Source organism: Felis catus, chromosome B2 (assembly GCF_018350175.1).
Source record: "Felis catus isolate Fca126 chromosome B2, F.catus_Fca126_mat1.0, whole genome shotgun sequence".
NCBI lineage: Eukaryota > Metazoa > Chordata > Mammalia > Carnivora > Felidae > Felis > Felis catus.
Window position 1 is genome coordinate 121,760,448 of NC_058372.1, and position 22,739 is coordinate 121,783,186.

Here is a 22,739-nt window from a genome sequence, read left to right on the forward strand (position 1 = left end):
AAATCTTTTACAACTTTTAGTGTACTGATGCCAAACTATTTATGTAAAAGTGGAACTTAAAAATTTTTTTTTAATGTTTATTTATTTTTGAGAGAGAGAGAGAGGAGAGCAGGGGAGGGGCAGACAGAGAGGGAGACACAGAATCCAAAGCAAGCTCCAGGCTCCGAGCTGTCAGCACAGAGCCCCACACAGGGCTCGAACTCACAGACCATGAGATCACGACCTGAGCCGAGGCCAGACACTTAACCGACTGAGCCACCCAGGTGTCCTGTAAAAGTGGAACTTTTAACTCTTCCTTCCTTCTGTCTTCTCCTTTATTCTTCTAGCTGGCACTGTCACAGAGGAAGAAAGCTAATAAAAATGTTCTGAATGCCTGCCACGGTCTAGGTACAATTCTAGCTGCTTATGTACGTTCTTAGACAATCCTGTGATGGTATGAATTCTCATTTCAATTTTATAACTGAGGGATTTTATGTACCAAGAACTTTAGTAGCTTGTCTAAAGTAAACTATAAGGAGTTACTTTTTTTTTTTTGTCCAAAACTAAATACATTTATAGGACGTCTTTGTCTGGAATCAAACACACGAGGAAGCAGCAGAGAGAAGAAGGGACGAGGGACAGAGTTCCCCAAACCTCAGGAAAGAGCAGACACAGTTCTGGGCGGCACCATGTAAGTGGCTGGCTCTGCAGAGAGAATCAAGACCTGGGTCACCTGCAGGCCTGCTCTTTCACGACACCTGATTTCCAGCCGCAGAAAACAGTGGGCTCCTCACCCTGGCACTGGTGCACCGACACAGCACAACGTGGGTGAGTCTTATGGAAGGATGAGGTTGGTGTGTGCTTATTTATCAGGAGCCAGAGCTGGCTGCTCGGAAGAAGGGCAGGAGCGATTTGGCTCAGGCAAGAGAATCATTTATAAAGTCCCGTATCAGGAATGGGTCCTTGGGTGGATTACTGACAATCTGGAATCCATCAACCTAGAGCCAGAAAACCTTTCCTGAATTCTCCACTATGGTATTTGATAACAGTCTCTTCAGAGGTACAGGGGTCCAAAAGACCTCTAAGATCCTACATTTCAACTTGCCTGTTAAAGTATCCACTGATTATCCTCCTTACACAAATATTGCACACTATTTTTTTTAATGTTTATTTATCTTGAGAGAGAGAGAGACAGAGAGAGAGAGGGAGAGGGTGAGAAAGGGAGAATTCCAAGCAGGTTCTGGCTGTCAGTACAGAGTCCAATGGGGGGCTTGATCCCATGACTGTGAAATCATGACCTGAGCCTAAATTAAGAGTCTGATGCCCAACCGGCTGAGCCACTCAGGTGCCCCTATAGAACACTAGTGTTACACAGCCCTCCAGTCTTTGTAAGTTATGTTCCACCCTCTTTGACCCTGTTATGGACTGAACTGTATGCCCCCCAAATTCATAGGTTGGAGCCCTAACTACCATGTGACTGTATTTGGAGATAGGGCCTTATGGAGGTAATTAAGGTTAAATAAAGTCATATGGGTGGGGCCCTAATCCAACAGGACTGCTGTCCTTATAAAAAAAAGAGGAAGAAACAGCAGGAACATGCATGCACAGAGAAAAAGGACATATGAGGACACAGTGAGAAAGCAGCTGTCTGCAAGTCAAGGAGGGAGGTCTCAGGAGAAACCAACCCAGCTGGCTACTTGATTCTGGACTTCCAATTTCTAGAACTGTGAGCAAAAAAATGTTAAGCCCTTAGTTTACTGGTACTTTGTTACAGCAGTCCTGGCAGACTGACCCAGTTCTACAACCTGATGGTGTCAGATGAATCACTCACTACTACCTGCCATGGCACTGCAAATGGACACCTTAATTCTACCCATTTTAGAGCCTTACCAGCTTACAGTACGGTGTTCCAACACTATTATTTTATCTCCTGGTGTAGAAATGATGGCCTCGTCACCAAACTCCATCACCAACATCATTAGGGAGGCTACATCCCTCAAAGCAAAGAAACCGTCTTTGGAGCATGTCACCATCATACCATTACTGACATTTAAGCGAAAAACCGCTATACAGTGAGGAATCCGTGTGCTGCACATGCCAACAGTCCACATCCTGGCAGTGGAGTTATGGCCATTCCTTTATCGTACTGAAGGTACGGGACTAAAGCCACACGGCTTATATTCTGCTATCTAATCTATATAGTCTGCTTACACTACAGTGGGTGTTTTTTTGTTTTTGTTTTTGTTTTTTTTTTAATTTTTTTTTCAACGTTTATTTATTTTTGGGACAGAGAGAGACAGAGCATGAACGGGGGAGGGGCAGAGAGAGAGGGGGAGACACAGAATCGGAAGCAGGCTCCAGGCTCTGAGCCATCAGCCCAGAGCCCGACGCGGGGCTCGAACTCATGGACCGCGAGATCGTGACCTGGCTGAAGTCGGACGCTTAACCGACTGCGCCACCCAGGCGCCCCATCAAAAGACTTATTTTAAAAAGTTCATTTATTTTGAGAGAGAGAGTGAGAGCGAGTTGGGGAAAGGTAGAGAGAAGGAGAGAAAGAGAATCCCAAACAGGCTCCGTACTGTCAGTGCAGAGTCCAATGCGGGGCTTGAACTTACAAACCATGAGATCATGGCCTGAACCAAAGTCAGATGCTTAACCAAATGAGCCACCCAGGCGCCCCTCAGCCCAAGACGTATTAAAAGTCCTCCTTATGGTTATTGGCAGGATTATGACCAATTAACATAAAGTGAAATGAAAAGTAACATCTCAGGTTTATTATTTTTTTTGCCAGAAGCCTTGTTACAATTTAAGGCACATCAACTAAAATGTGTACAGTTTTAGTGCTCAAGGTAAATGCACTTACGACTTTATTACACATTTGGCATTCTTTAAGAAAGTACATTAAGCTTTAGTATAGATATATTCAGGTTACACTTGTGTTTCAAATGATAAAACATTGTTCTTTTTTGATTTTACATATTTTCTCCTCATGTATACAGGAGATGCTTAAAGTGAGCTCTGGCTACGTGGCTGGCCTTGGATTTATCACTCTGGGTATACTGGTACAGCAACTTACATGCAAGAACAATTAACTGGAGCAAAGGGAGAAGATACTTCTTTCTGCAGACTCCATAAGGACTGTGCAGAAATGAGTATGTCTCAGCCAGGCAGTTCCATTTACGTGTAAATGTACTGGGTTTTATGTAGTTACAACATGATGGGTCTGTAGCTTTTTTTTTTTTTTTTTCCTCAACGTTTTTATTTATTTTGGGGACAGAGAGAGACAGAGCATGAACGGGGGAGGGGCAGAGAGAGAGGGAGACACAGAATCGGAAACAGGCTCCAGGCTCTGAGCCATCAGCCCAGAGCCTGACGCGGGGCTCGAACTCCCGGACCGCGAGATGGTGACCTGGCTGAAGTCGGACGATCAACCGACTGCGCCACCCAGGCGCCCCTGTAGCTTTTTAAACTAGCAAACCCCTGAGAGACTGTACCTTCCAGGTGAAATATTTATAATAGATTGTGTTTCAAATGCTGTTTTCTGCTTCTTGGACATTGAGGAAACATTCTTAATTTTGTAGAATTGGCAACAGGGTTCCCCCACCCTCTTCTCTCAAGCTGTAAACTGTTTTTTTTTTTTTTTTTTTTTTTTTACAAGAAGTTATAAGAAGTCTGGGTACAGCTGTAGTATTTCAAATGCTTTCTGAGAGAAAGAAACTGTTTCCTTGGCCAATGAAGAAACTTCTCATGTAATCAAAGAGCAGTTTATATATCCTGATCCTTTTTTTTTTTTTTTTCACACAGTGTTTTTCTCTGGAATTATAATGGCTACAACAGCCTCATCAAACACTGTCTTCAATCCCTTCTGGGTTAAAGTTGAACTTTCCACATGGTGGCCCCTGTCTCTTGCTAGTTTCTGTCCCTGTTCTACATATAAACAAGATTTTCTTTCATATTATTCAGTTTTGCTAAAGTTTTGGGGCTCACCTTGAAGATCAGTCTGAGTTCCTACTAAACGAGGCACATTTAGTGTGTGTTCCCTAAGTTCTGATGCCCACTCCTCTTTCACATTTCGAAATAAGGTCACAGAGAAGCATATAAGGAAGACATCACGCACTGCATAAGATACAGGCCTCAGATGACCATAGTGTTCCTGTCTGATGACTATCTTCCTGTTCTGCTGTATCACAGAGTCTCAGGATGGGGTGCTTGCCCTCCGCCCTGTAGCTGACTGCACTGAAGATGGTGGGCACCACTCCTCCAGGAAGGCGTCGGTGGCACAGCTCATGAGTAGGTATGTCTTGCCAACCGCCACGCCCTTGAGCATCAGCCTCTGGGTGGGCCCCCCTTTCCTGCCATGGCTATGCCCACCCACTGCCCCAGGAACTATTTAACAAGTAAAATAAGATTTAAGAAAGTCTCATTCCTCAATGATGTCAATTACAGAATATTTGGTCTTTATTACTAAAATAGAAAAAAAGAGCAGATTAAAAAATACTAGTAGAAAACCAAATTTAACAAAAAATTCTAAATCGCACAGAAATACATTACTGAATATTCCAATGACTACTTTACTAAGTGACACTGGGACTGTATTTTATTTCATGAGAGGAATAAAAAGCATACAGCCCATTTCAAGCATCATGTGGTAGGAAGATATATGGTCCTTATGATTATTTCCGTAAGTACTATGTAAGATACCCCACAGATGTTTATAAAAAAAGAAACCAAGGTCCTATTATTTTTAACTGATCTTATCTGGATAATAATAAATTAAGAAAACAGAGATTAAAAAAAGTAAATAATTGCACAAAGTTTATTGTCTCTGTGCCAGGCAAACTATCTGTTCCTATCCTGCTATATAATGTTAGTATATGTGAACCTTAAACACTTTATCAAACAAATATTTGAAAATACTAAATTCCAAATATCTTCTGGTAAAGTAAGTAGGGTAATGGAAAGAATACCAAACTAGGAATTAACATGTTTAGTTACCAGTCCTGTTTGGGCCTCCAAGGCTGAAACGTACCATAAAACACTCAGACTGGATGGCTGTAAATGAACAGGTCTGGACCAGATGCTATGTGGTATGCCCTTGAGCTTTCAAAATTCTATCATAACATGTACTCAAGAAACTATTCCAAAAAAATAACATTCACAAATTTCAAGGTAAATTCAAAATAGTAATTTGTTGGATAATAGTGTAGCTGTATTATTTGTGATCATCCATAAATTGGAAAAGCTTGTTTAACTGCTACAACACCACACCGGAAAAGCCTCCTGGTACTGAATAAAGAACAACAACAATACAGCATTTCTTCTGAATTACCATTTAGAAATTACTACTTCTTTGACAAATAGGAATGACTTGACCTTTGGACTTCACACATAAAGCCACTCATTTTATTTGATGATTGGTATCACTTAAAACTTTTCCTGTTAGAAATCGTAATTCACACATTTTGTTACACTGAATCATTAGTGCTTCATTTGAGAAGGAGCTCAGATGTAACCTTTTATTGGTTATCTCCTAAAAAAATCAAGAGAATGATGCAAGCTATTTTATAGACTGGAGTACAGATTTTGTTGTTGTTGTTGTTAGTGAAGAAAAATGGCAGTGTAATTTTTCTTTCTTGGAAGGGATAGCAAAAAGAGAATTATGAATCACTGATTTAAGTTAGGGTTTTTATGGTGTGCTCTCCAGACCAGCAGCAGCAACGTTACCTGGAAATTTGTTAAAAATGCAAATTTTTAGACCCCATTCCAGAGCAACTAAAATCATTTATTCTGGGATGGGCCCAACAATCTGTGTTTTAACAAGCCTTCCAGGTGACTCTAACATACTTAAAAGTTTAGTTAGTATTTTATTTCAATGATCTACTTTATAAAACATGCACACTTCTTTTTTGCACATATAAGGTATGCAACTGAATGGGTAAGAAGCATAAAATATAAAGCCAAATCTTGTAACAAAGTGTTACTGGCAAAACTTGAAAAAAAGAAAAAGTAAACCTGTTCTTCCTTTCCTATTAGTTTTACTTATCTTGCTTAGTTTTCCTCTTGTCTCACTGAAATGCTGACTAGCTCTAGATCTGAGAAATTTAACATCTACTCCGTCATTTTATCAATAAGCACATGATCAAACTGCAACCAGGAGTCAGGGCAAACATTCCTTCAGTTTCCCTACAGCCTCTTAAGGATTAGTGAGATCTTTAAAACAGGAAAACAAGCAGAACTGAAAAACAGAATCTGTTCATTGAGCAACAATTATGAGGTACCTACCGTGCCTGAGCTATTCTGACAGGCTGGGGAGATAGCAGTGAACAATACAGACAACAATCCCTGCTCTAAGAGAGCTTCTGGTTTTGTTTTGTTTTTTAATTTTTTTTAAATGTTTGTTTATTTTTGAGACAGAGAGCGCAAGTGGACCAGAGGCAGAGAGAGGTGGAGACACAGAATCTGAAACAGGCTCCAGGTTCTGAGCTGTCAGCACAGGATCTGATGCGGGGCTTGAACCCACAAACCAAGAGATCATGACCTGAGCCAAAGTCTGATGCTTAACCGACTGAGCCACCCAGGCGCCCCAGAGAGCTTCTGTTTTACTGGATATTTTATTGTTTTTGGTCAGGTAGGCCTTTTCAGAAAAAGGGCTACTTTTAATACTTGCACAAGTTACTCTTCTGTTTATCTATTTTTAAGTTGCTAATACACAGTACCAGGGTATGTGCTCATATTAAATTCTAAAATAATTATTTATGAATTTCTTTTTTTAAAAAATTTCTTTTGAGAGAGAGAGAGTGCGCACATGTGCATGAGCGGGGGGGGAGGGGGGCGGGCAGAAAGAGAGAGGGAGAGAGAGAATCTGAAGCAGGCTCCATGCTGTCAGCACAGAGCCTGATGTGGGGCTGGAACCCACAAACTGTGAGATCATGACCTGAGCTGAAATCAAGAGCTGGATGCTTAACTGAGCCACCCAGGTTCCCTAAGTTATGAATTACTCCTGAAAGTATAATAAATTCCTTTAAATTCTTATAATAAACCATAAGCTATGAGTAAATAAAAAATTATTAAGAGCTAGATGCAAACAATATATTTAAACAAGAATAAATTCAAGTATTTGCAAATAACATATTACTCACAATTTATAAACACAGTTTTCGCAGTTATAAATTTTAAACTCTATAGTTTAAAGCAGAAATTCATAGAGATTATATATAGAAATATATCCCTTATGATAAATGAATATTCTTTTTAACTGTATTGTATTTATTACCTGGTTTTACCTACCTGTAGATGATACTTACCTAGCCAGGTCTTTCCATAGCCATAGGGTTGTGAGAGGTAGTAAAAAAATTTCAAAAGTACATAACTACATAAATGTTAAAGAACTTAAAAATAAACATAAATAGATAAATAAGTTATAAAAGGGTCTTCAAACAGACAGACCTGTATTGCTGTAAAACTACTTTGGAAAAACCCTCTCTAAACTTGAAAAGGCACTTAGTAGGGACTCCAATGTCGAAATAAGCAATAATTTCCATTGTTTTCTTTTAGAGTGAGGTACAGGTTTATGCCTCTGTGCTTAAGTATGCATAACAGTCATAAAACACCTGTTACTTAAAAATTACATAAGGTCTGAAGACAAGTCTTTAGAGAATGAAATTTAAATCTCTTTTTGGTGCTTAATGGCATCTTCAGGATTTCCTGAGCACCAATTCTAAGTGCAAACAGTTGTAGTCCTTAATATTTCAAGACAATCTATTACAGAAACTTTTGAGATCTACTTAAAAGCACTCCTTGATCTCACACTCCGTAAGTTCGAGCCCCGCGTCGGGCTCTGTGCTGACAGCTCAGAGCCTGGAGCCTGTTTCAGATTCTGTGTCTCCCTCTCTCTCTGCCCCTCCCCTGTTCATGCTCTGTCTCTCTGTCTCAAAAATAAATAAATGTTAAAAAAAAATAAATAAAAGCACTCCTAAAAAAATGTGTTAAATTTATTAACAGATTATAAACAATTTCTAAAAAGATGAATTAATTAAGATCTCATTCATGTAGTAAGTATCTCAAGTGTGTGCTATATAGAAGGCCATAGACACAGTATAGGAAATACAGAGAAATGCAGCCTACAGTTCTTGACCTGAAAATGCTTAGCATAAAATTAAGAAAAATATAGTTTCAAATACTGTACACTAAAAAATCTTTATTTTTAAAGCTTAGAAGAAGTTAATAAATTTACAATAATCTTTTTTATGAGATATTTTATATAAACACATCTCATTTAGATGTTTTAGTTTTAATCAACCAAGATTTTACATTTGCTAATTCTAAAACAAGTGTATGAATCTGTTTGAGTCTTTTCTCAGCATCAATATACATCTACTGGTATTTAATAATTTGTGATGCTATAGGTATGTGTGTATTCGTGTAGTTATATCTAGAAATATATGTATTACCATTTATTTAATGTTTACTATATGCCAGGGATGTGCTAAGCACAAAGAGTATACAAGTATATTCTGTGTGCGTGTGTGCGTGTGTGTGTGTGTGTGTATCTGTGCATACAGGTCTGCTTTTCTCCTAAGCCTATGCTTTTAGTCACTAAATTTACAGATTTAATTTTGAAGTTAGAGGCCTTCATGGAACCAAGTAAATATGAAGCTGCTTGGTTCATTGACTGTGACTTTCCTTAAGAATATGCTGAAAGGAGGGTATTAAACACTTGGCATTTCTATTAAAGAAGGCACCTAAAGAAGATCATCAAAGCATTTTCTTCATATTAGCTTCTTATTCACAATTAATGGATGACACCAAACTGGGAAGTTATGTGGGAAACCATCACTGGGCCAAGGTCACAGCTTTTTATGTATATTAACATATGTGCCCATCTGATCACTGCACTTTATATTTAAGGGTGGAGGGAATTACTGAAATGCTACAGGCAGAGTTAATTAGGAAAAACTTTTCAAAAGGATCTTGGGTAATAAGTTTAAATGTAAAGAAAAGCTTTTTAGGTTGCTGATAGCTACACATCAATAATTCACCGCTCATCTTATTTAAACACGACGCTTCCCTATTTCCAATTCTAATGTCAATCCAAATATGCCAGAAAAAGCTCATGTACATGCATGTGAACATGTGGTTTGGTGGGGAAGAAGAATAACAGAAAGATGATGAAAAAGCTTAATGGAAAATGTCCCTATGTTAGTATATAATTTTAACTGTGTTATGTATGGAGATGTACACACTTAAGGAACATGAAACTTACCATTTCAAATAGAAAAATATGAATCAGCAAATGGAATTTTTAAGATGGAAGTGGAAAATTTTAACTTTAGAACAAATGAGTAAAGGGGAAGCACTTTTGGAACAGGGGAGTAATGAAAACCGGCTCTTCCATAAAGGCAAGCACACTGGCAAAAATGGTCAAAACCAACTTTTTAATAAGTATGAAAATTAGCCAAAGGGTTGCAACAATTCAAAAAGCATGTATTCTCCCTCTCTCCCTCTCCCTCTCTCTCTCTCTCTCTCTCTCTCTCTCTCTCTCTCTCACACACACACACACACACACACACACACACACACACACACACACAGTTGAATCTTGGCAAAAACTGCAAACTTTGAGGAATTTTAACCTGTCCTGTTCCCATCACTCTCTTACCAGCTCTAGGGCAGCCTCAAAAACAGACTCACAACAATGGTAACTGAAAACCATGAGGCTAGCAGTCACCAGATAGGGCAAAATGGGTTCAGAGTGCCTCCAAAGCCCTATATCCAGAGAAGGGTCATTATATGACCTATATGGCAGCCCCTGAAAAGTCTGTAAAGTTCCATTCTCTGGGCTCATCTTTATTTGATGTGACTCAGAGCCAGAAATGTGAACAGCTGTATCCTGAGGATATTTATCAAAAACCATCAGTGGCAACTCAGATGATGATATGAGTTAGGAAAAGTAAGGGGCTGGCCAAAAATTAAAAGGCAACACTGGGAAATGATATGTCTACAGGATACTCCGAAAAGCTGCCACATATTCCTGGAAATCTAGAAGGCCATACACATGTGCAGGGCTGTGTGTATGCCTAAGAAAGACCAGAGAAGGCTCTAATTTTCATCTCTGGTTGACCTCTGTGCAAACAGAAAGTAAAATCTAACTAAGAGTTATACACAGCATATTGAAGCAATGAAAATAAGTCCCAACACACACAGAGCCCCTTGGAAAAGGGTGCAGAACTTGGTTCCAGGCATTTAAGGCAATTTCTGTCCAACCATTAGTTGACTACTAAGCTAACCAAACAGACATTTCAGTGATCAAAAAACCAAAAAAATATAAACTTTATATAATTACTTCAGGAAAGTCACCAACTAAAATAGTAACAATAACAAAAAATGACAAATCATGCGGAGTGGGTATAGAGAATCTAATTTCCAGGTCTGCCAATTTATATCATTTCAAATGTCCAGTTATCAACCAAAAATTATGATAAATATAAAGAGACAGTGAAGTATAACTCTACACAGGAATCAAAGAAGTTAAGAGAAACTATCCCTGAGGAATAGACATTAGATTTAATATATATATTTACACATACATATATGTTTATGTATGTATGTATGTATGTATGTATGTATATGTATGTACATATGTACGAATGTACGTATGTATATATACACATACATATATGTTTATGTATGTATGTAAAGATATGTATATATACATATACATATGTTTATAAAGATATATATAATAAAGACATACATATACATATATAAAATAAAGATACATACATATATACACATATAAAATATAGTATATATAACATACATATACACATATACATACATATATATTACATATACATATACATATATATACATTACATACGTAAACACATATAAAATAAATATATTACATATCTATATATCTATATCTATATCTATATCTATATCTATATCTATATCTATATCTATATATGTAGACAGAAAGAAAGTGTAAGAATTACAGCAAACAGAAAATGTCAATGGGGGCACCTGGGTAGCTCAGTTGGTTAAGTGTCTGACTTCGGCTCAGGTCATGATTTCCTGGTCTGAGTTCGAGCCCTGCATTGGGCTCTGTGCCGACAGCTCAGAGCCTGGAGACTGCTTCAGATTCTGTGTCTCCCTCTCTCTCTTCCCCTCCCATGCTTGTACTCTGTCTCTGTCTCTCTCTTAAAAATAAATAAATAAACATTAAAAAATTTAAAAAATAAGAAAATAAAATGTCATTGAAAAATAGAAATTATTAATAAAATAAAAATTCTGGAGTTGAAAAGCACAATATTAACTAGAGGGGCTCAAGAAATTTGAACTAGTAGGGGAAAGAGTCCGTGAACTTCTAAGATAAGTATTTTGGAATTATCTAGTTTGAGGAACAGAAAGAAAAAAGAAGAAAAATGTCAGAGCCTCAGAGATCTACGGGATACTACCAACTGTACTATCATATGCATAACAGGAGTCACAGAAGGAGAGAAAAGGGAGAAAAAATATTTGAATACATAATGGCCCTAACGTCCCCAATTTTGATGAAAAACATTAATCTGTACATCCAAGAAGCTAAACAAACCCCAACAGGATAAACTCAAAAAGCTCCAGATCTAGGAATATCATAATCAAATCGTTGAAACCAAAGACAAGAATCTTGAAAGTAGCAACAGAAAAACACATCACGTAGAAAGGATTCTCAATAAGACTAACAACAGACTTCTCATCAGAAAACTTGGAGATCAAAAGTTAGTAGGAATATGTTTTCAACATTTTGTGTTCAAAGACTCTGCCTATCATTCAATATGCAGCAAAACTATTCAATATGCAGCAATTAACATATTCCCAAATAAATGATAATAGAGATCATTACTAGCAGATCCACTCTTCAAGAAAAACTAATGGAGGTTCTTCAGGTTGAAACAAAAAGTCATTTGACAGTAACGCAAATCTACATGAAGAAATAAAGAGCAGCAGAAAAAGTAACTACACAGGTAAATATAAAAAGACTGGCTTTTTTTGTAACTTCTCCATTTGATTTAAAAGACAACTTCTTAAGGAAATAATTACAAAAATGTGTTGATGAGTTTACAGTGTATAAAGATGGAATCTATATAATAGTAGCACAAAGGAGACAAAAAGATAAAGAGCTGTATTACAGTAAAGTTTTTACATACTACTTAAATGAAGCTAATTTAATCCAAACTACATTGTTTTAAGTCAAAACGTTAGCTGTACTTCTCAGTGTAACCACTAAGAAAACAACTCACAGAATATATATATAAAAAGAAAAAGGGAATTAAAATTGTATAGTAAAGAATATTAATTTAACCCAAAACAGTGAGCAATAAAGGAATAAAGGAACAAAAAGATATGTCAGACATAAAGAAAACCACATCGTAGACTTAATTCTACCTCATCAATAATTACTTTAAAGGTAAATAAATTAAATGCTCCAAACAGAAAATAGAGATTATCAGAACGGAAAGAAATGATTCAACTGTATGCTATCAGAGAAATATTTTAGGTTTAAAGACAAAAAAAAAAAAAAAAAGGGTATGAAAAAAATACACCACACAAACAAGAGAGCTGCATATCAGATCTCTGATATCAGACAAAACAGAATTTAAAAACAAAAACTGTCAGTAGAGACAAGAATATTTTAATGATAAAAAATGAATCAGAGAGACATAAGTATAAATATGTATGCACCTCCTATAGCCTCTAAGTACATGAGGCAAAACTGATAGAACTAAAAGATGAAATAGTTCAACAACAACTGAAGCTGGAGACTTCAATACCCCACTTTTAATAGTGAATAGAATTAGGCCCAGTGTCAACCCAGAAACAGATGACTTGATCAAAACTACAAACCAATTAGATCTAACAGACATTTATAGAATGCTGCACCCAACAAAAGCAGAGTACTTATTTTTCTTATGAGCACACAGAACATTCTCTAGGATAGACAATATGCTACACCCCAAAATAAGCCTTTATTATTTTTTTTTTAAGTTTTTAATTTTTTTTCATTTTTTTGAGAGAGAGAGAGAGAGAGAGAGAGAGACAGAGCACGAGCGGGGGAGGAGCAGAGAGAGAGGGAGATACGAACCCAAAGCAGGCTCCAGGCTTTGAGCTGTCAGAACAGAGCCCAATGCAGGGCTTGAACTCATAGACAGTGAGATCATGACCTGAGCTGAAGTTGGATGCTTAACCGGCTAAGCCACCCAGGCGGCCCTAGCCTTTACAAAATAAACCCTGAAATAATAGAAAGTATGTTCTATAACCACAGTGAAATGAAAATAGAAATCAGTTACAGGAACCATTTGGGAAATTCACAGATGTGTGGAAATCAAACAACACACTTCTTAATAACCAATGGGTCACAAAGACATCACCAAAGAAATTAGGAAAAGATACATGAAAAGGTAAACATAATGTGCCAAAAATCTATGAATGCAGCAAAAGCAGTGATCTGAGGAAATTTTGTAGCTAGAAATGCTTTTGTTGAGAAGAGAGATATTAAATCAACAGCTAATCTTATATTTAAAAAAAATAAAACTAAAACGCAGAATAAATAGAAGGAAGGGAATAATATAAACACTAGCATGGAAGTAAATGAAATAACAAATGGAAAAAAGAAAAAAGAAAATTAATAAATCTAAAATTAGTTCTTTGAAAGACCAAGAAAATTAACAAAACTTTAACTAGGTTCACCATGGGTTGGAGGTAACATTCAAAATAATAAAATCAAATATGAAAGAGATAGCAGTACTAGCTTTAGATAAATAAAAAGGATCCTAAGGGAGTGCTATTATCAACTGTATGCTAACAAATTAAATAGCCTAGATGAAAGGAATAAATTCCTATAAAGACACAACATTGACTGAAGAAGAAAAAGAAAATCTGAATAGACCTGTAAGGGTAAAGAGACTGAAGTAGCAATCAAAAAACTTCCCACAAAGAAAAGCCCCCAAACAGTATGTATCATTGGTGAATTGTACCAAATGTTTAAAAACAAAATAACATCAAACTTTTGCAAACTTCCACAAAAAAATAAAAGAGAAATCAACACTTTCCAACTCATTCTATAGAGACAGTATTACTGTGATCCCAAAACTAGACAAGAAAACTACAGACTAAGATCTCTTATGAATATTTATGTAAAAGCATGAATAAAATACCAGTGAACAGAATCCACATGTAAAAAGTATTATATACCATGACCAAGTGAAATTTATCCTAGGAATGACAGGTCTGTTTAACATGAAAATCAGTCAATGTAAAAGACCTTATTAATAGTGTTAAGGACAAAACCCACACAATTATCTCAATAGATACTGGAAAAGCATTTAACAAAGTCCAACAGCCTTCCCTGATAAAACACTCAACAAATTAAGAACACAAGAAAACTTCCTCAACCTGATAAAGGCTATGTGCAAAAAACACACTACTTACAACACACTTAATGGTCAAAGACTGAAAGCTTCCCCCCAAAGATTAAGAATAAGACAAAGATATCCACTCTTGCCACTTCAACACTGCACCGGAGATGCTAGCTAGAATAATTAGGCAAGGAATAAAAAGGCATTCAGATGGAAAGGAAGAAGTAAAACTTTCTGTATTAGCAGATGACATGATCTCATATAGATAATCTCAAGGAATCTATAATCCGCTCCCCCCAACATCTTTTAGAACAATAAATTCAGCAAGGTTGCAGAATACAAGATCAATATAAAAAATCAAGTATATTGCTATGATATAAGCCGAGGAATGAATAATCTGAATATAAAACCAATTTCATTTGCAACAGCATCAAAAAGAATGAAGTACTTCAAACAGAAGTCTAAGAATTTTATACTGAAAGCCACAAAATACCACTGAAAGAAGTTAAAGACTATCTGGGGCACCTGGGTGCCTCAGTTGGTTAAGCGTCCAACTTTGGCTCAGGTCCTGATCTCACGGTTCGTGGGTTTGTGAGTTTGAGACCCACATTGGGCTCCCTGCAGTCAGAGCAGAGCCCACTTTGGATCCTCTGTCCTCCTCTCTTTCTGCCTCTCCCCTGCCCATGCTCTGTCTCCCTCAAAAATAACCATTAAGAAATTAAAAAGTATTTAAATAAACTGAAAGATACATGTTACTAGATTGGAAGACTTAATACTAGTAAGATTAAAATACTCTTCAATTTTGATCTACAGATTCAATAAAATCCCTATCAAAAAATTTATAGAAACTGAGAAGGTGACTGTACACAATAAACCTAGTATTGCCAAAACAATCTAGAAGAAGAATAAAGTCAGAGGACATGCCCTGATTTTAAAACTTCCTACAAAGTTATAGTAATTAAAACAGTAGATTACTGATTTAAGACAGGCATATGGAACAAAAGAATACAATCAAAGAGCAGAGAAATAAGTCCTTGCATTCATGGTCAAGAGATTTTTGACGAGGGTGCCAAGACCATTAAATGGGAGAGGAATATTCTTTTTTTTTTTTTTCTTCTTCTCTTTTTAAGTTTTTCTGAGAGAGAGTGTGTGAGCGAGGGAAGGCCAGAGAAAGAGAATCTTAAGCAGGTTCCATGCCCAGCCTGGAGCCCAGTCTCACGATTGTGAGATCAAGACCTGAGACGAAATCAAGAGTCTGAAGTTTAACCTATTGAACCACCCAGGTGCCCAGGAATAGTCTTTTATTTTTTTTAAATGTTTATTTTATTTTTTGAGAGAGAGAAGGGGACAGAGGATCCGAAGTGGGCTCCACGCTGACAGCAGTGAGCCTGAAATGACGCCTGACCTCACAAACCATTAGATCATGGCCTGAACCAAAGTCAGAGGCTTAACCGACTGAGCCACCCAGGCATGCCAAAAGACTAGTCTTTTCAATAAATGGTGCTGCTAAAATTGGATAACCCACATGCCAAAAAAGTAAAGTTGCATTCCTAAATCACACCATATGCAAAAATTAACTCAAAACAGATTCCAGAACTAAAGGTAGAACTAGATGTATAAGAAAACTGGAGTCATTCTTTGTGACCCTGGATCAGACAGTGGTTTCTTAGATATGACATCAAAAGCACAAGTGACTAAAGCAGAGAGTAGATAAATGGACTTTATAAAAATTTTTTAAAAATATTGTGATTCAAAGGACAAGAAAAAGACAACCTAAAGAATGCAAGAAATATCTAAAATCATATACTTGGTAAAAGACTTGTATCCAGAATATATAAAAAAAACTCTTAAAGTCAATAATAAAAAAATAAACCTAATTAGACATAAGTAATACAAATATATTTACATCATGTTTATATTTATATATAATTTATATAATATGCAATTGATGTTTATATAATGTGTTTACATTTATACATCATATGCCTGGCTCGTGGTAAGTACTCAGTAAGTGTTAGGTAGAACTATTATTATTTAACTCCTAAAGTTCTTTGAGTTATCACAGAGGGATTTTGTAAGAAAGTACTTCTGTAGGATGCCCAAGGGTATAAATGTGGTCCTATTTTTCAAATTAAATATAGAGTTGCTAACTTTAACTCGATTTCTAAAAACAATTCATTTCTACATTTGGCACAATAAGCTTTTAATCCAATATATTCATATACATATACATATACATAACATATATTCACTTAAAAATACTTCTGATTTGTAATATAGTAAAATATAATTGCAATTTGCCAATTAGGAAATAGGCAAAGGATTTGAATAGACTTTTCCAGAGACGATACACTTACATCAATTCAAAAGATGCTCTATTATTAGTCACCAAGGAAACACAAATCAAAGTCAGAAGATACTACTCAACCACTACAATGGATATAATAAAAAGGACAGTAACAAGTGTTAGTGAGGATGTGGGGAAATTTAAACCCTTGTACATGGCTGGTGGGATTTTAAAGGTTTAGACACTTTGGAGAACATTTGGGCAGTTCCCCAAAAATGTTAAACATAGAGTTACCATATGACACAGCAATTCCACTGCTAAATATATGTCCGAGAGAACTGAAAACATGTTCATACAAAGACCTGCACTTGAATGTTTATAATAGCTAAAAATGGAAGCAACCCCAAAACGGTCGATAGATTAATGGATAAAGAGTGGTATATCCATATAACAGAATATTATTCAGCCATAAAAAGGAATGAAATTCTAACGCATGCTACAACATGGATGAACTCTGAAATCATGCTAAGTGAAAGAAGTCAGACACAACAAGTCATAAGTGATATGACTGCATTTATATAAAATGTCAAGAATAGGCAAATACATAGAGACAGAAAGTAGATTAGTATTTGCCAGAGGCTAGAGAGAGAAGGAAGCAATGCGGGTGATTACTAATGAGCATAGGATTTCTTTTTGAGGTAACAAATACATTTAAAATTTTTTTTCAACGTTTTTTATTTATTTTTGGGACAGAGAGAGACAGAGCATGAATGGGCGAGGGGCAGAGAGAGAGGGAGACACAGAATCGGAAACAGGCTCCAGGCTCTGAGCCATCAGCCCAGAGCGTGACGCGGGGCTCGAACTCACGGACCGCGAGATCGTAACCTGGCTGAAGTCGGACGCTTGACCGACTGCGCCACCCAGGCGCCCCAACAAATACATTTTAAAATTGGAGAGTGGTGATGGTTGTAAAACTCTGTGAATATACTAAACCCCACTGAATTATAGACTTTAACAGGGTAAATTTTATGCTATGTGAATTATACCCAAATAAATCTGTGATCTTAGGGGCGCCTGGGTGGGCTCAGTCAGTTAAGTGTCTGACTTCGGCTCAGGTCATGACCTCGCAGTCTGTGAGTTGGAGCCCCGCATCGGGCTCAGTGCTGACAGCTCAGAGCCTGGACATGCTTCACATTCTGTGATTCTTTTCCCCTCTGCCCCTCTGTGCTCTCTCTCTCTCCCTCTCAAAAACAAGTAAACATTAAAAAAATTGAAAATAAATAAAAATAAAAAGAGAGCATAGAAATTGTGGTTATGGGAGGTGAAGCTGGTTATGATGAATAAAACAACAGATACAAGCAAAAATACAAAGATGGAAACCATAGTTCTTCACGACAGAGGGGAGAGGCTTGATTCTGGCTTTGGAAATGAATAAGAGAGGTTAGACTGTGGAAATATAATAGAAGAGAAAAAAATGCACGTGAGACCTAAGAGAGATAAGTAAGCTTAATATGTATATTACCAAGGATTTTTGGTAAAAACTGAACAGCTGGTAGCACCAGGGACAGAAAATTAAAGTCCCAATGAAAGTCCTGGGGAAGACAGGAATTTTATTGAGCCGTACTCAATAAAATAATTAGGTTCTTTGAGTTAACAACTGTTAACAGCCTAAGTACGTATTATAAAGATTTTTCTATTAGAATGGAGAAAGTAAAGAGTAAGACCAGAAATATCCACTGAGGAATCATTCCATATCAACTGAAACTCGTGTGTACACAGTGAGCTTTGCAAGTAAGTCCCAGGGAAGAAGGGATAAGCCCAATCACCTCATTCTTGGGTAATAGTCACAATTACCTTCTCATTCCTTCACTCCACTTCTTCAAACAGCTGTCTGTGGCATGTGGGTAGCATAGTTTGAAGTGCAGCAGGTGTTTGTAATTTCCTTTCTCAAGGTCACAGGTGACTATGCCAGTGCACTCGATAAACCACAGCTTCTGGGCCCCTTTCTTCCCACTAAACCCCAAGATCCCCTTCTCACATCCAGATTACTCTCTGCCACTTATATGACTTTAACTCACCCACTGCTATTAAAATTGAATTATTTCCAGGAAATCTACTAAGACTCTATCCACTAACCTCAAATCATATCTGATTAAAACTTCTTGGTGGGTAGATGGGATATTTTCCAAAATATTTTTTGAAATTGGCTTTCTTAGATAACTTCCATGTTAGATTTATTAGGAGGGAAGAATTGTATTTGGTTGTACACACCCCCCCCCTCAAATCCAGGGCCTCATGACCCTTTTTAGCTGTTACTGTGGTCAGCCTTTCCTGTAGTGCTTAGCTGCCCTTCATGACCACCTCTGCCCAATCTTGTTACAAGTTACACTGATGACATAAAATCAGAGGAGACAATATACAGTATAAAGCCAGGCTCTTAAAACCATAAATTGTTTTTATAAGTGCTAACTTTTGTCAACATTAACAGAACTGTTCCCAATTTCTACAGAATCTGCCTTGTGCCACTGAGTAACATTAGAATGTAATGGTTTATTCACATTAGCTGATTCTGCTTTTAAGGGAGTTAATATTTTTGGTTCATCTACCATAATTCATTAACATATTCAATTTAAATATTTCTAGAAGAAGCTTAAAGACCTTTTGTGTCTCAGTTCCCCCACTGGCAAACGATGATAATAGTGACATTTTTATTTTATACAACTGTTAATGATATTCAAATGAAACAACTTATTCAAATGAAATAACACTTGGCACAGTGCTTGACAAACAGTAAGTGCCTAATAAATGTTAGGTATAATTACTATACAACCCCTAAAGTTATTCAAGGTATCATGGAGCAATGGTGTTTTATAGCAAAATATTTCTGTAGAATACCCACACCTGTGAACATGGCCATATTTTCTAAACCAAACAGATCTACTAACACCAACTCCATTTCCAAAAAACAAAATTTTATTTCTAGGCTTGGCAAATAAGCTCTGAATCCAGAAAAGGCCCTCAGAGAAGTCGGCTAATGTTGCCATAAAATATCACACCAGGCAGAGCTATGGTGAGACAAGAAAACTTCATGAAGTTTCATTCAAAACACAGAACAAGAAGTTTCATTTCCTCCAGGGATTTATCTCACTTAATCTTTATGCATCAAACCAATCTGTGACCCAATTATGCGGTTATACCAGGAGGTGTCTGCATTACTGAATGCTGTGCTATTTCTGCCAAAGACGGATCTCTGGGGATCCTGAGATAATGGCAGCGTAAAGAGCATCCAGGAAGAGGAACATGCATGTTTTTACCAAGACAAAAAAAAGGATCTGTGGAACATTAATAGTGCCGGATGCCACATGTCCATCTAGGCAGGAAAAACAGAGCACTAGTTGGAGGACTTTTGATTACATTTCTCCCAAAATGGAAACTAATATTCCGGGATGATGAACGTTGAGTTTTTTCTTTTCTAAATGATTGCTTCCTTCATTTGATGGCATGATCAAGGCAAGTTTTGGTTTCTGCAATGGACTATATTAACACTTCCTTAAATAATCAAATTTTATACTGATTGTAAGGAAAATTTCAAGTAATCACCAAATCTTGTTTTATTTATTTATTTATTCATTCATTCATTCATTCATTTTTATCAAATCTTATTCATTCATTCATTCATTCATTCATTCAATTTATTTTTACCAAATCTTATTTTAAATGACAGGCAAGTAAATGCTTTGCTAAAGCACATAATGCAATTAACACTGAAATTTCTTTGAAATCATAACATCCTCCTAACAAAATTGCCCATATATAAATAAATTGTTATTTTTATTTTGTTCACTGTTCAATATTTTTCTAATGTTTTGAATAAACACAATTAGTAAGTGGTATTATTAAATCTGTCAGTGTTAAAGAGTTTGGGGAATAGCTATTATCATACCTGAGAAAAAAATTCAGAATTCAAAAGAATTTTGACAGGCTGGATACTGAGCCCAAAATGAATTGATGAAATTCAACAAGGATGAATAACTATACACTTAGGGTTAAATGGTATTAAGCTAATATCTGAAAGATCATTGTGTGCTGCACACTGTACTCAGTACTTAAAACAACAGAACAACACTAATGAGGAAGGTACTATTATTAACTCCATTCTAGATAAGAGGATGCTGAGGCACAGATCTGTAAATAATGGGAAATACGTTTTGACAGCACAAGCTTAAAACTTTAAGGAATTATGGTAGGTCACAATTCAATATCAAACACAATATCCAGATTACAGAAACCAATGGTAATCACTATATTTTTCACTGCAATTGGAATATTAAGTTCACTGCTGGATATCAGTTTTCCAAAGAATGTAAACAAACTGGAATGGAATCAGCATAGATTAAGATGAATAGAAGAAAATGGGTATACTTAACCTAAAAAAGAGAAGTTCAAGATAAAATAGATGCTCCAAGCATCTTAAGAGCTGCATTTACAGAAGAGGAATCTGGGGCGCCTGGGTGGCTCAGTCAGATAAGCATCCATCTCTCGATTTTGGCTCAGATCATAATCTCGCGTTTTGTGAGTCTGAGCCCCACCCTGGGCTCCTCACTGACCTGTGGACCCTGCTTGGGGTTCTTTCTCTCTTCCTCTCTCTCTGCCCCTCCCGTGCACTTTCTCTCTCTCAAAATAAATAAGCAAATAAACTTAGAAAAAAAAAAAAAGAAAGAGAACCTGATTTAGTCTACCAGGGTCTAGAAGCCAAGATACTAACTATTTGTAGTAAAGCACAAACTTGGGTAATTAATGAAAACACAATGCTTACAAGGTAGAACCAGTTTTTGCTTATCAGGAAACAATGTATCCACAAGTAAAAAGATTTTGTCTTTCTCAGTGACACATCTTTCTCATATGTTGATGTTAAATAACTACAAATGTGTAGAGACTAGAAATGCCTCAACACTTGTTATCACAATATCCCATTATTAAGAAATAATGTAGTCTATTGTAAAGTCTTGGTGCAAAAACTCTGAGGCTTCTCGGTAATATGTTAACAAGGAAAAGACTTTCCTGGCTCTGTATTTACTATCTGTGATGCTGGATGAACCTCTTCACTTTTCAGTGCCTCAGTTTCCTAATTTATAAAGTGGGAATAATGATACCTACCTCAGAATTATACAGATGGAGAGAGAGTAGATATAAAGAAACACTGGTAACACAGTAAGTATTCAATATATGTATATCATTAATGTTCACAATAAACATTAATAAATAATTTTTTAAAAAGTTTGTTTTTCCCAGGCTTCAAGCTATACTACAAAGCTGTAATCATCAAGACAGTATGGTACTGGCACAAGAACAGACACTCAGATCAATGGAACAGAATAGAGAACCCAGAAATGGTCCCATTGTCAAACTAATCTTTGACAAAACAGGAAAGAATATCCAATGGAATAAAGACAGTCTCTTCAGCAAGTGGTGCTGGGAAAACTGGACAGTGACATGCAGAAGAATGAACCTGGACCACTTTCTCACACCATACACAAAAATAAACTCAAAATGGATGAAAGACCTCAATGTAAGACAGAAAGCCGTCAAAATCCTTGAGGAGAAAGCAGGCAAAAACGTCTTTGATCTTGGCTGCAGCAACTTCTTACTCAACACGTCTCCAGAGGCAAGGGAAACAAAAGCAAAAATGAACTATTGTAACCTCATCAAAATAAATAAAAAGCTTCTGCACAGTGAAGGAAACAATCTGCAAAACTAAAAGGCAACCGACAGAATGGGACAAGATATTTGCAAATGACATATCAGATAAAAGGTTAGTATCCAAAATCTATAAAGAACTTATCAAACTCAACACCCAAAAAACAAATAATCCAGTGAAGAAATGGGCAAAAGACATGAATAGACACTTCTCCGAGGAAGACATCCAGATGGCCAACAGACACATGAAAAAATGCTCAACATCACTCATCACCAGGGAAATACAAATCAAAACCACAATGAGATACCACCTTACACCTGGCGGAATGGCTAACATTAACAACTCAGGCAACGACAGATGTTGGCGAGGATGCGGA

At 36.7% G+C, this 22,739-nt stretch overlaps 1 protein-coding gene and 1 pseudogene across 10 annotated transcripts in view; both read right to left on the reverse strand.

The window, feature by feature from the left end:
- AHI1 (Abelson helper integration site 1) overlaps nucleotides 1–22,739 on the reverse strand; it is a 207,419-nt gene that overhangs the window by 47,752 nt on the left and 136,928 nt on the right. The window lies entirely within an intron of this gene.
- LOC109499910 lies at nucleotides 3,315–6,456 on the reverse strand (annotated as a pseudogene).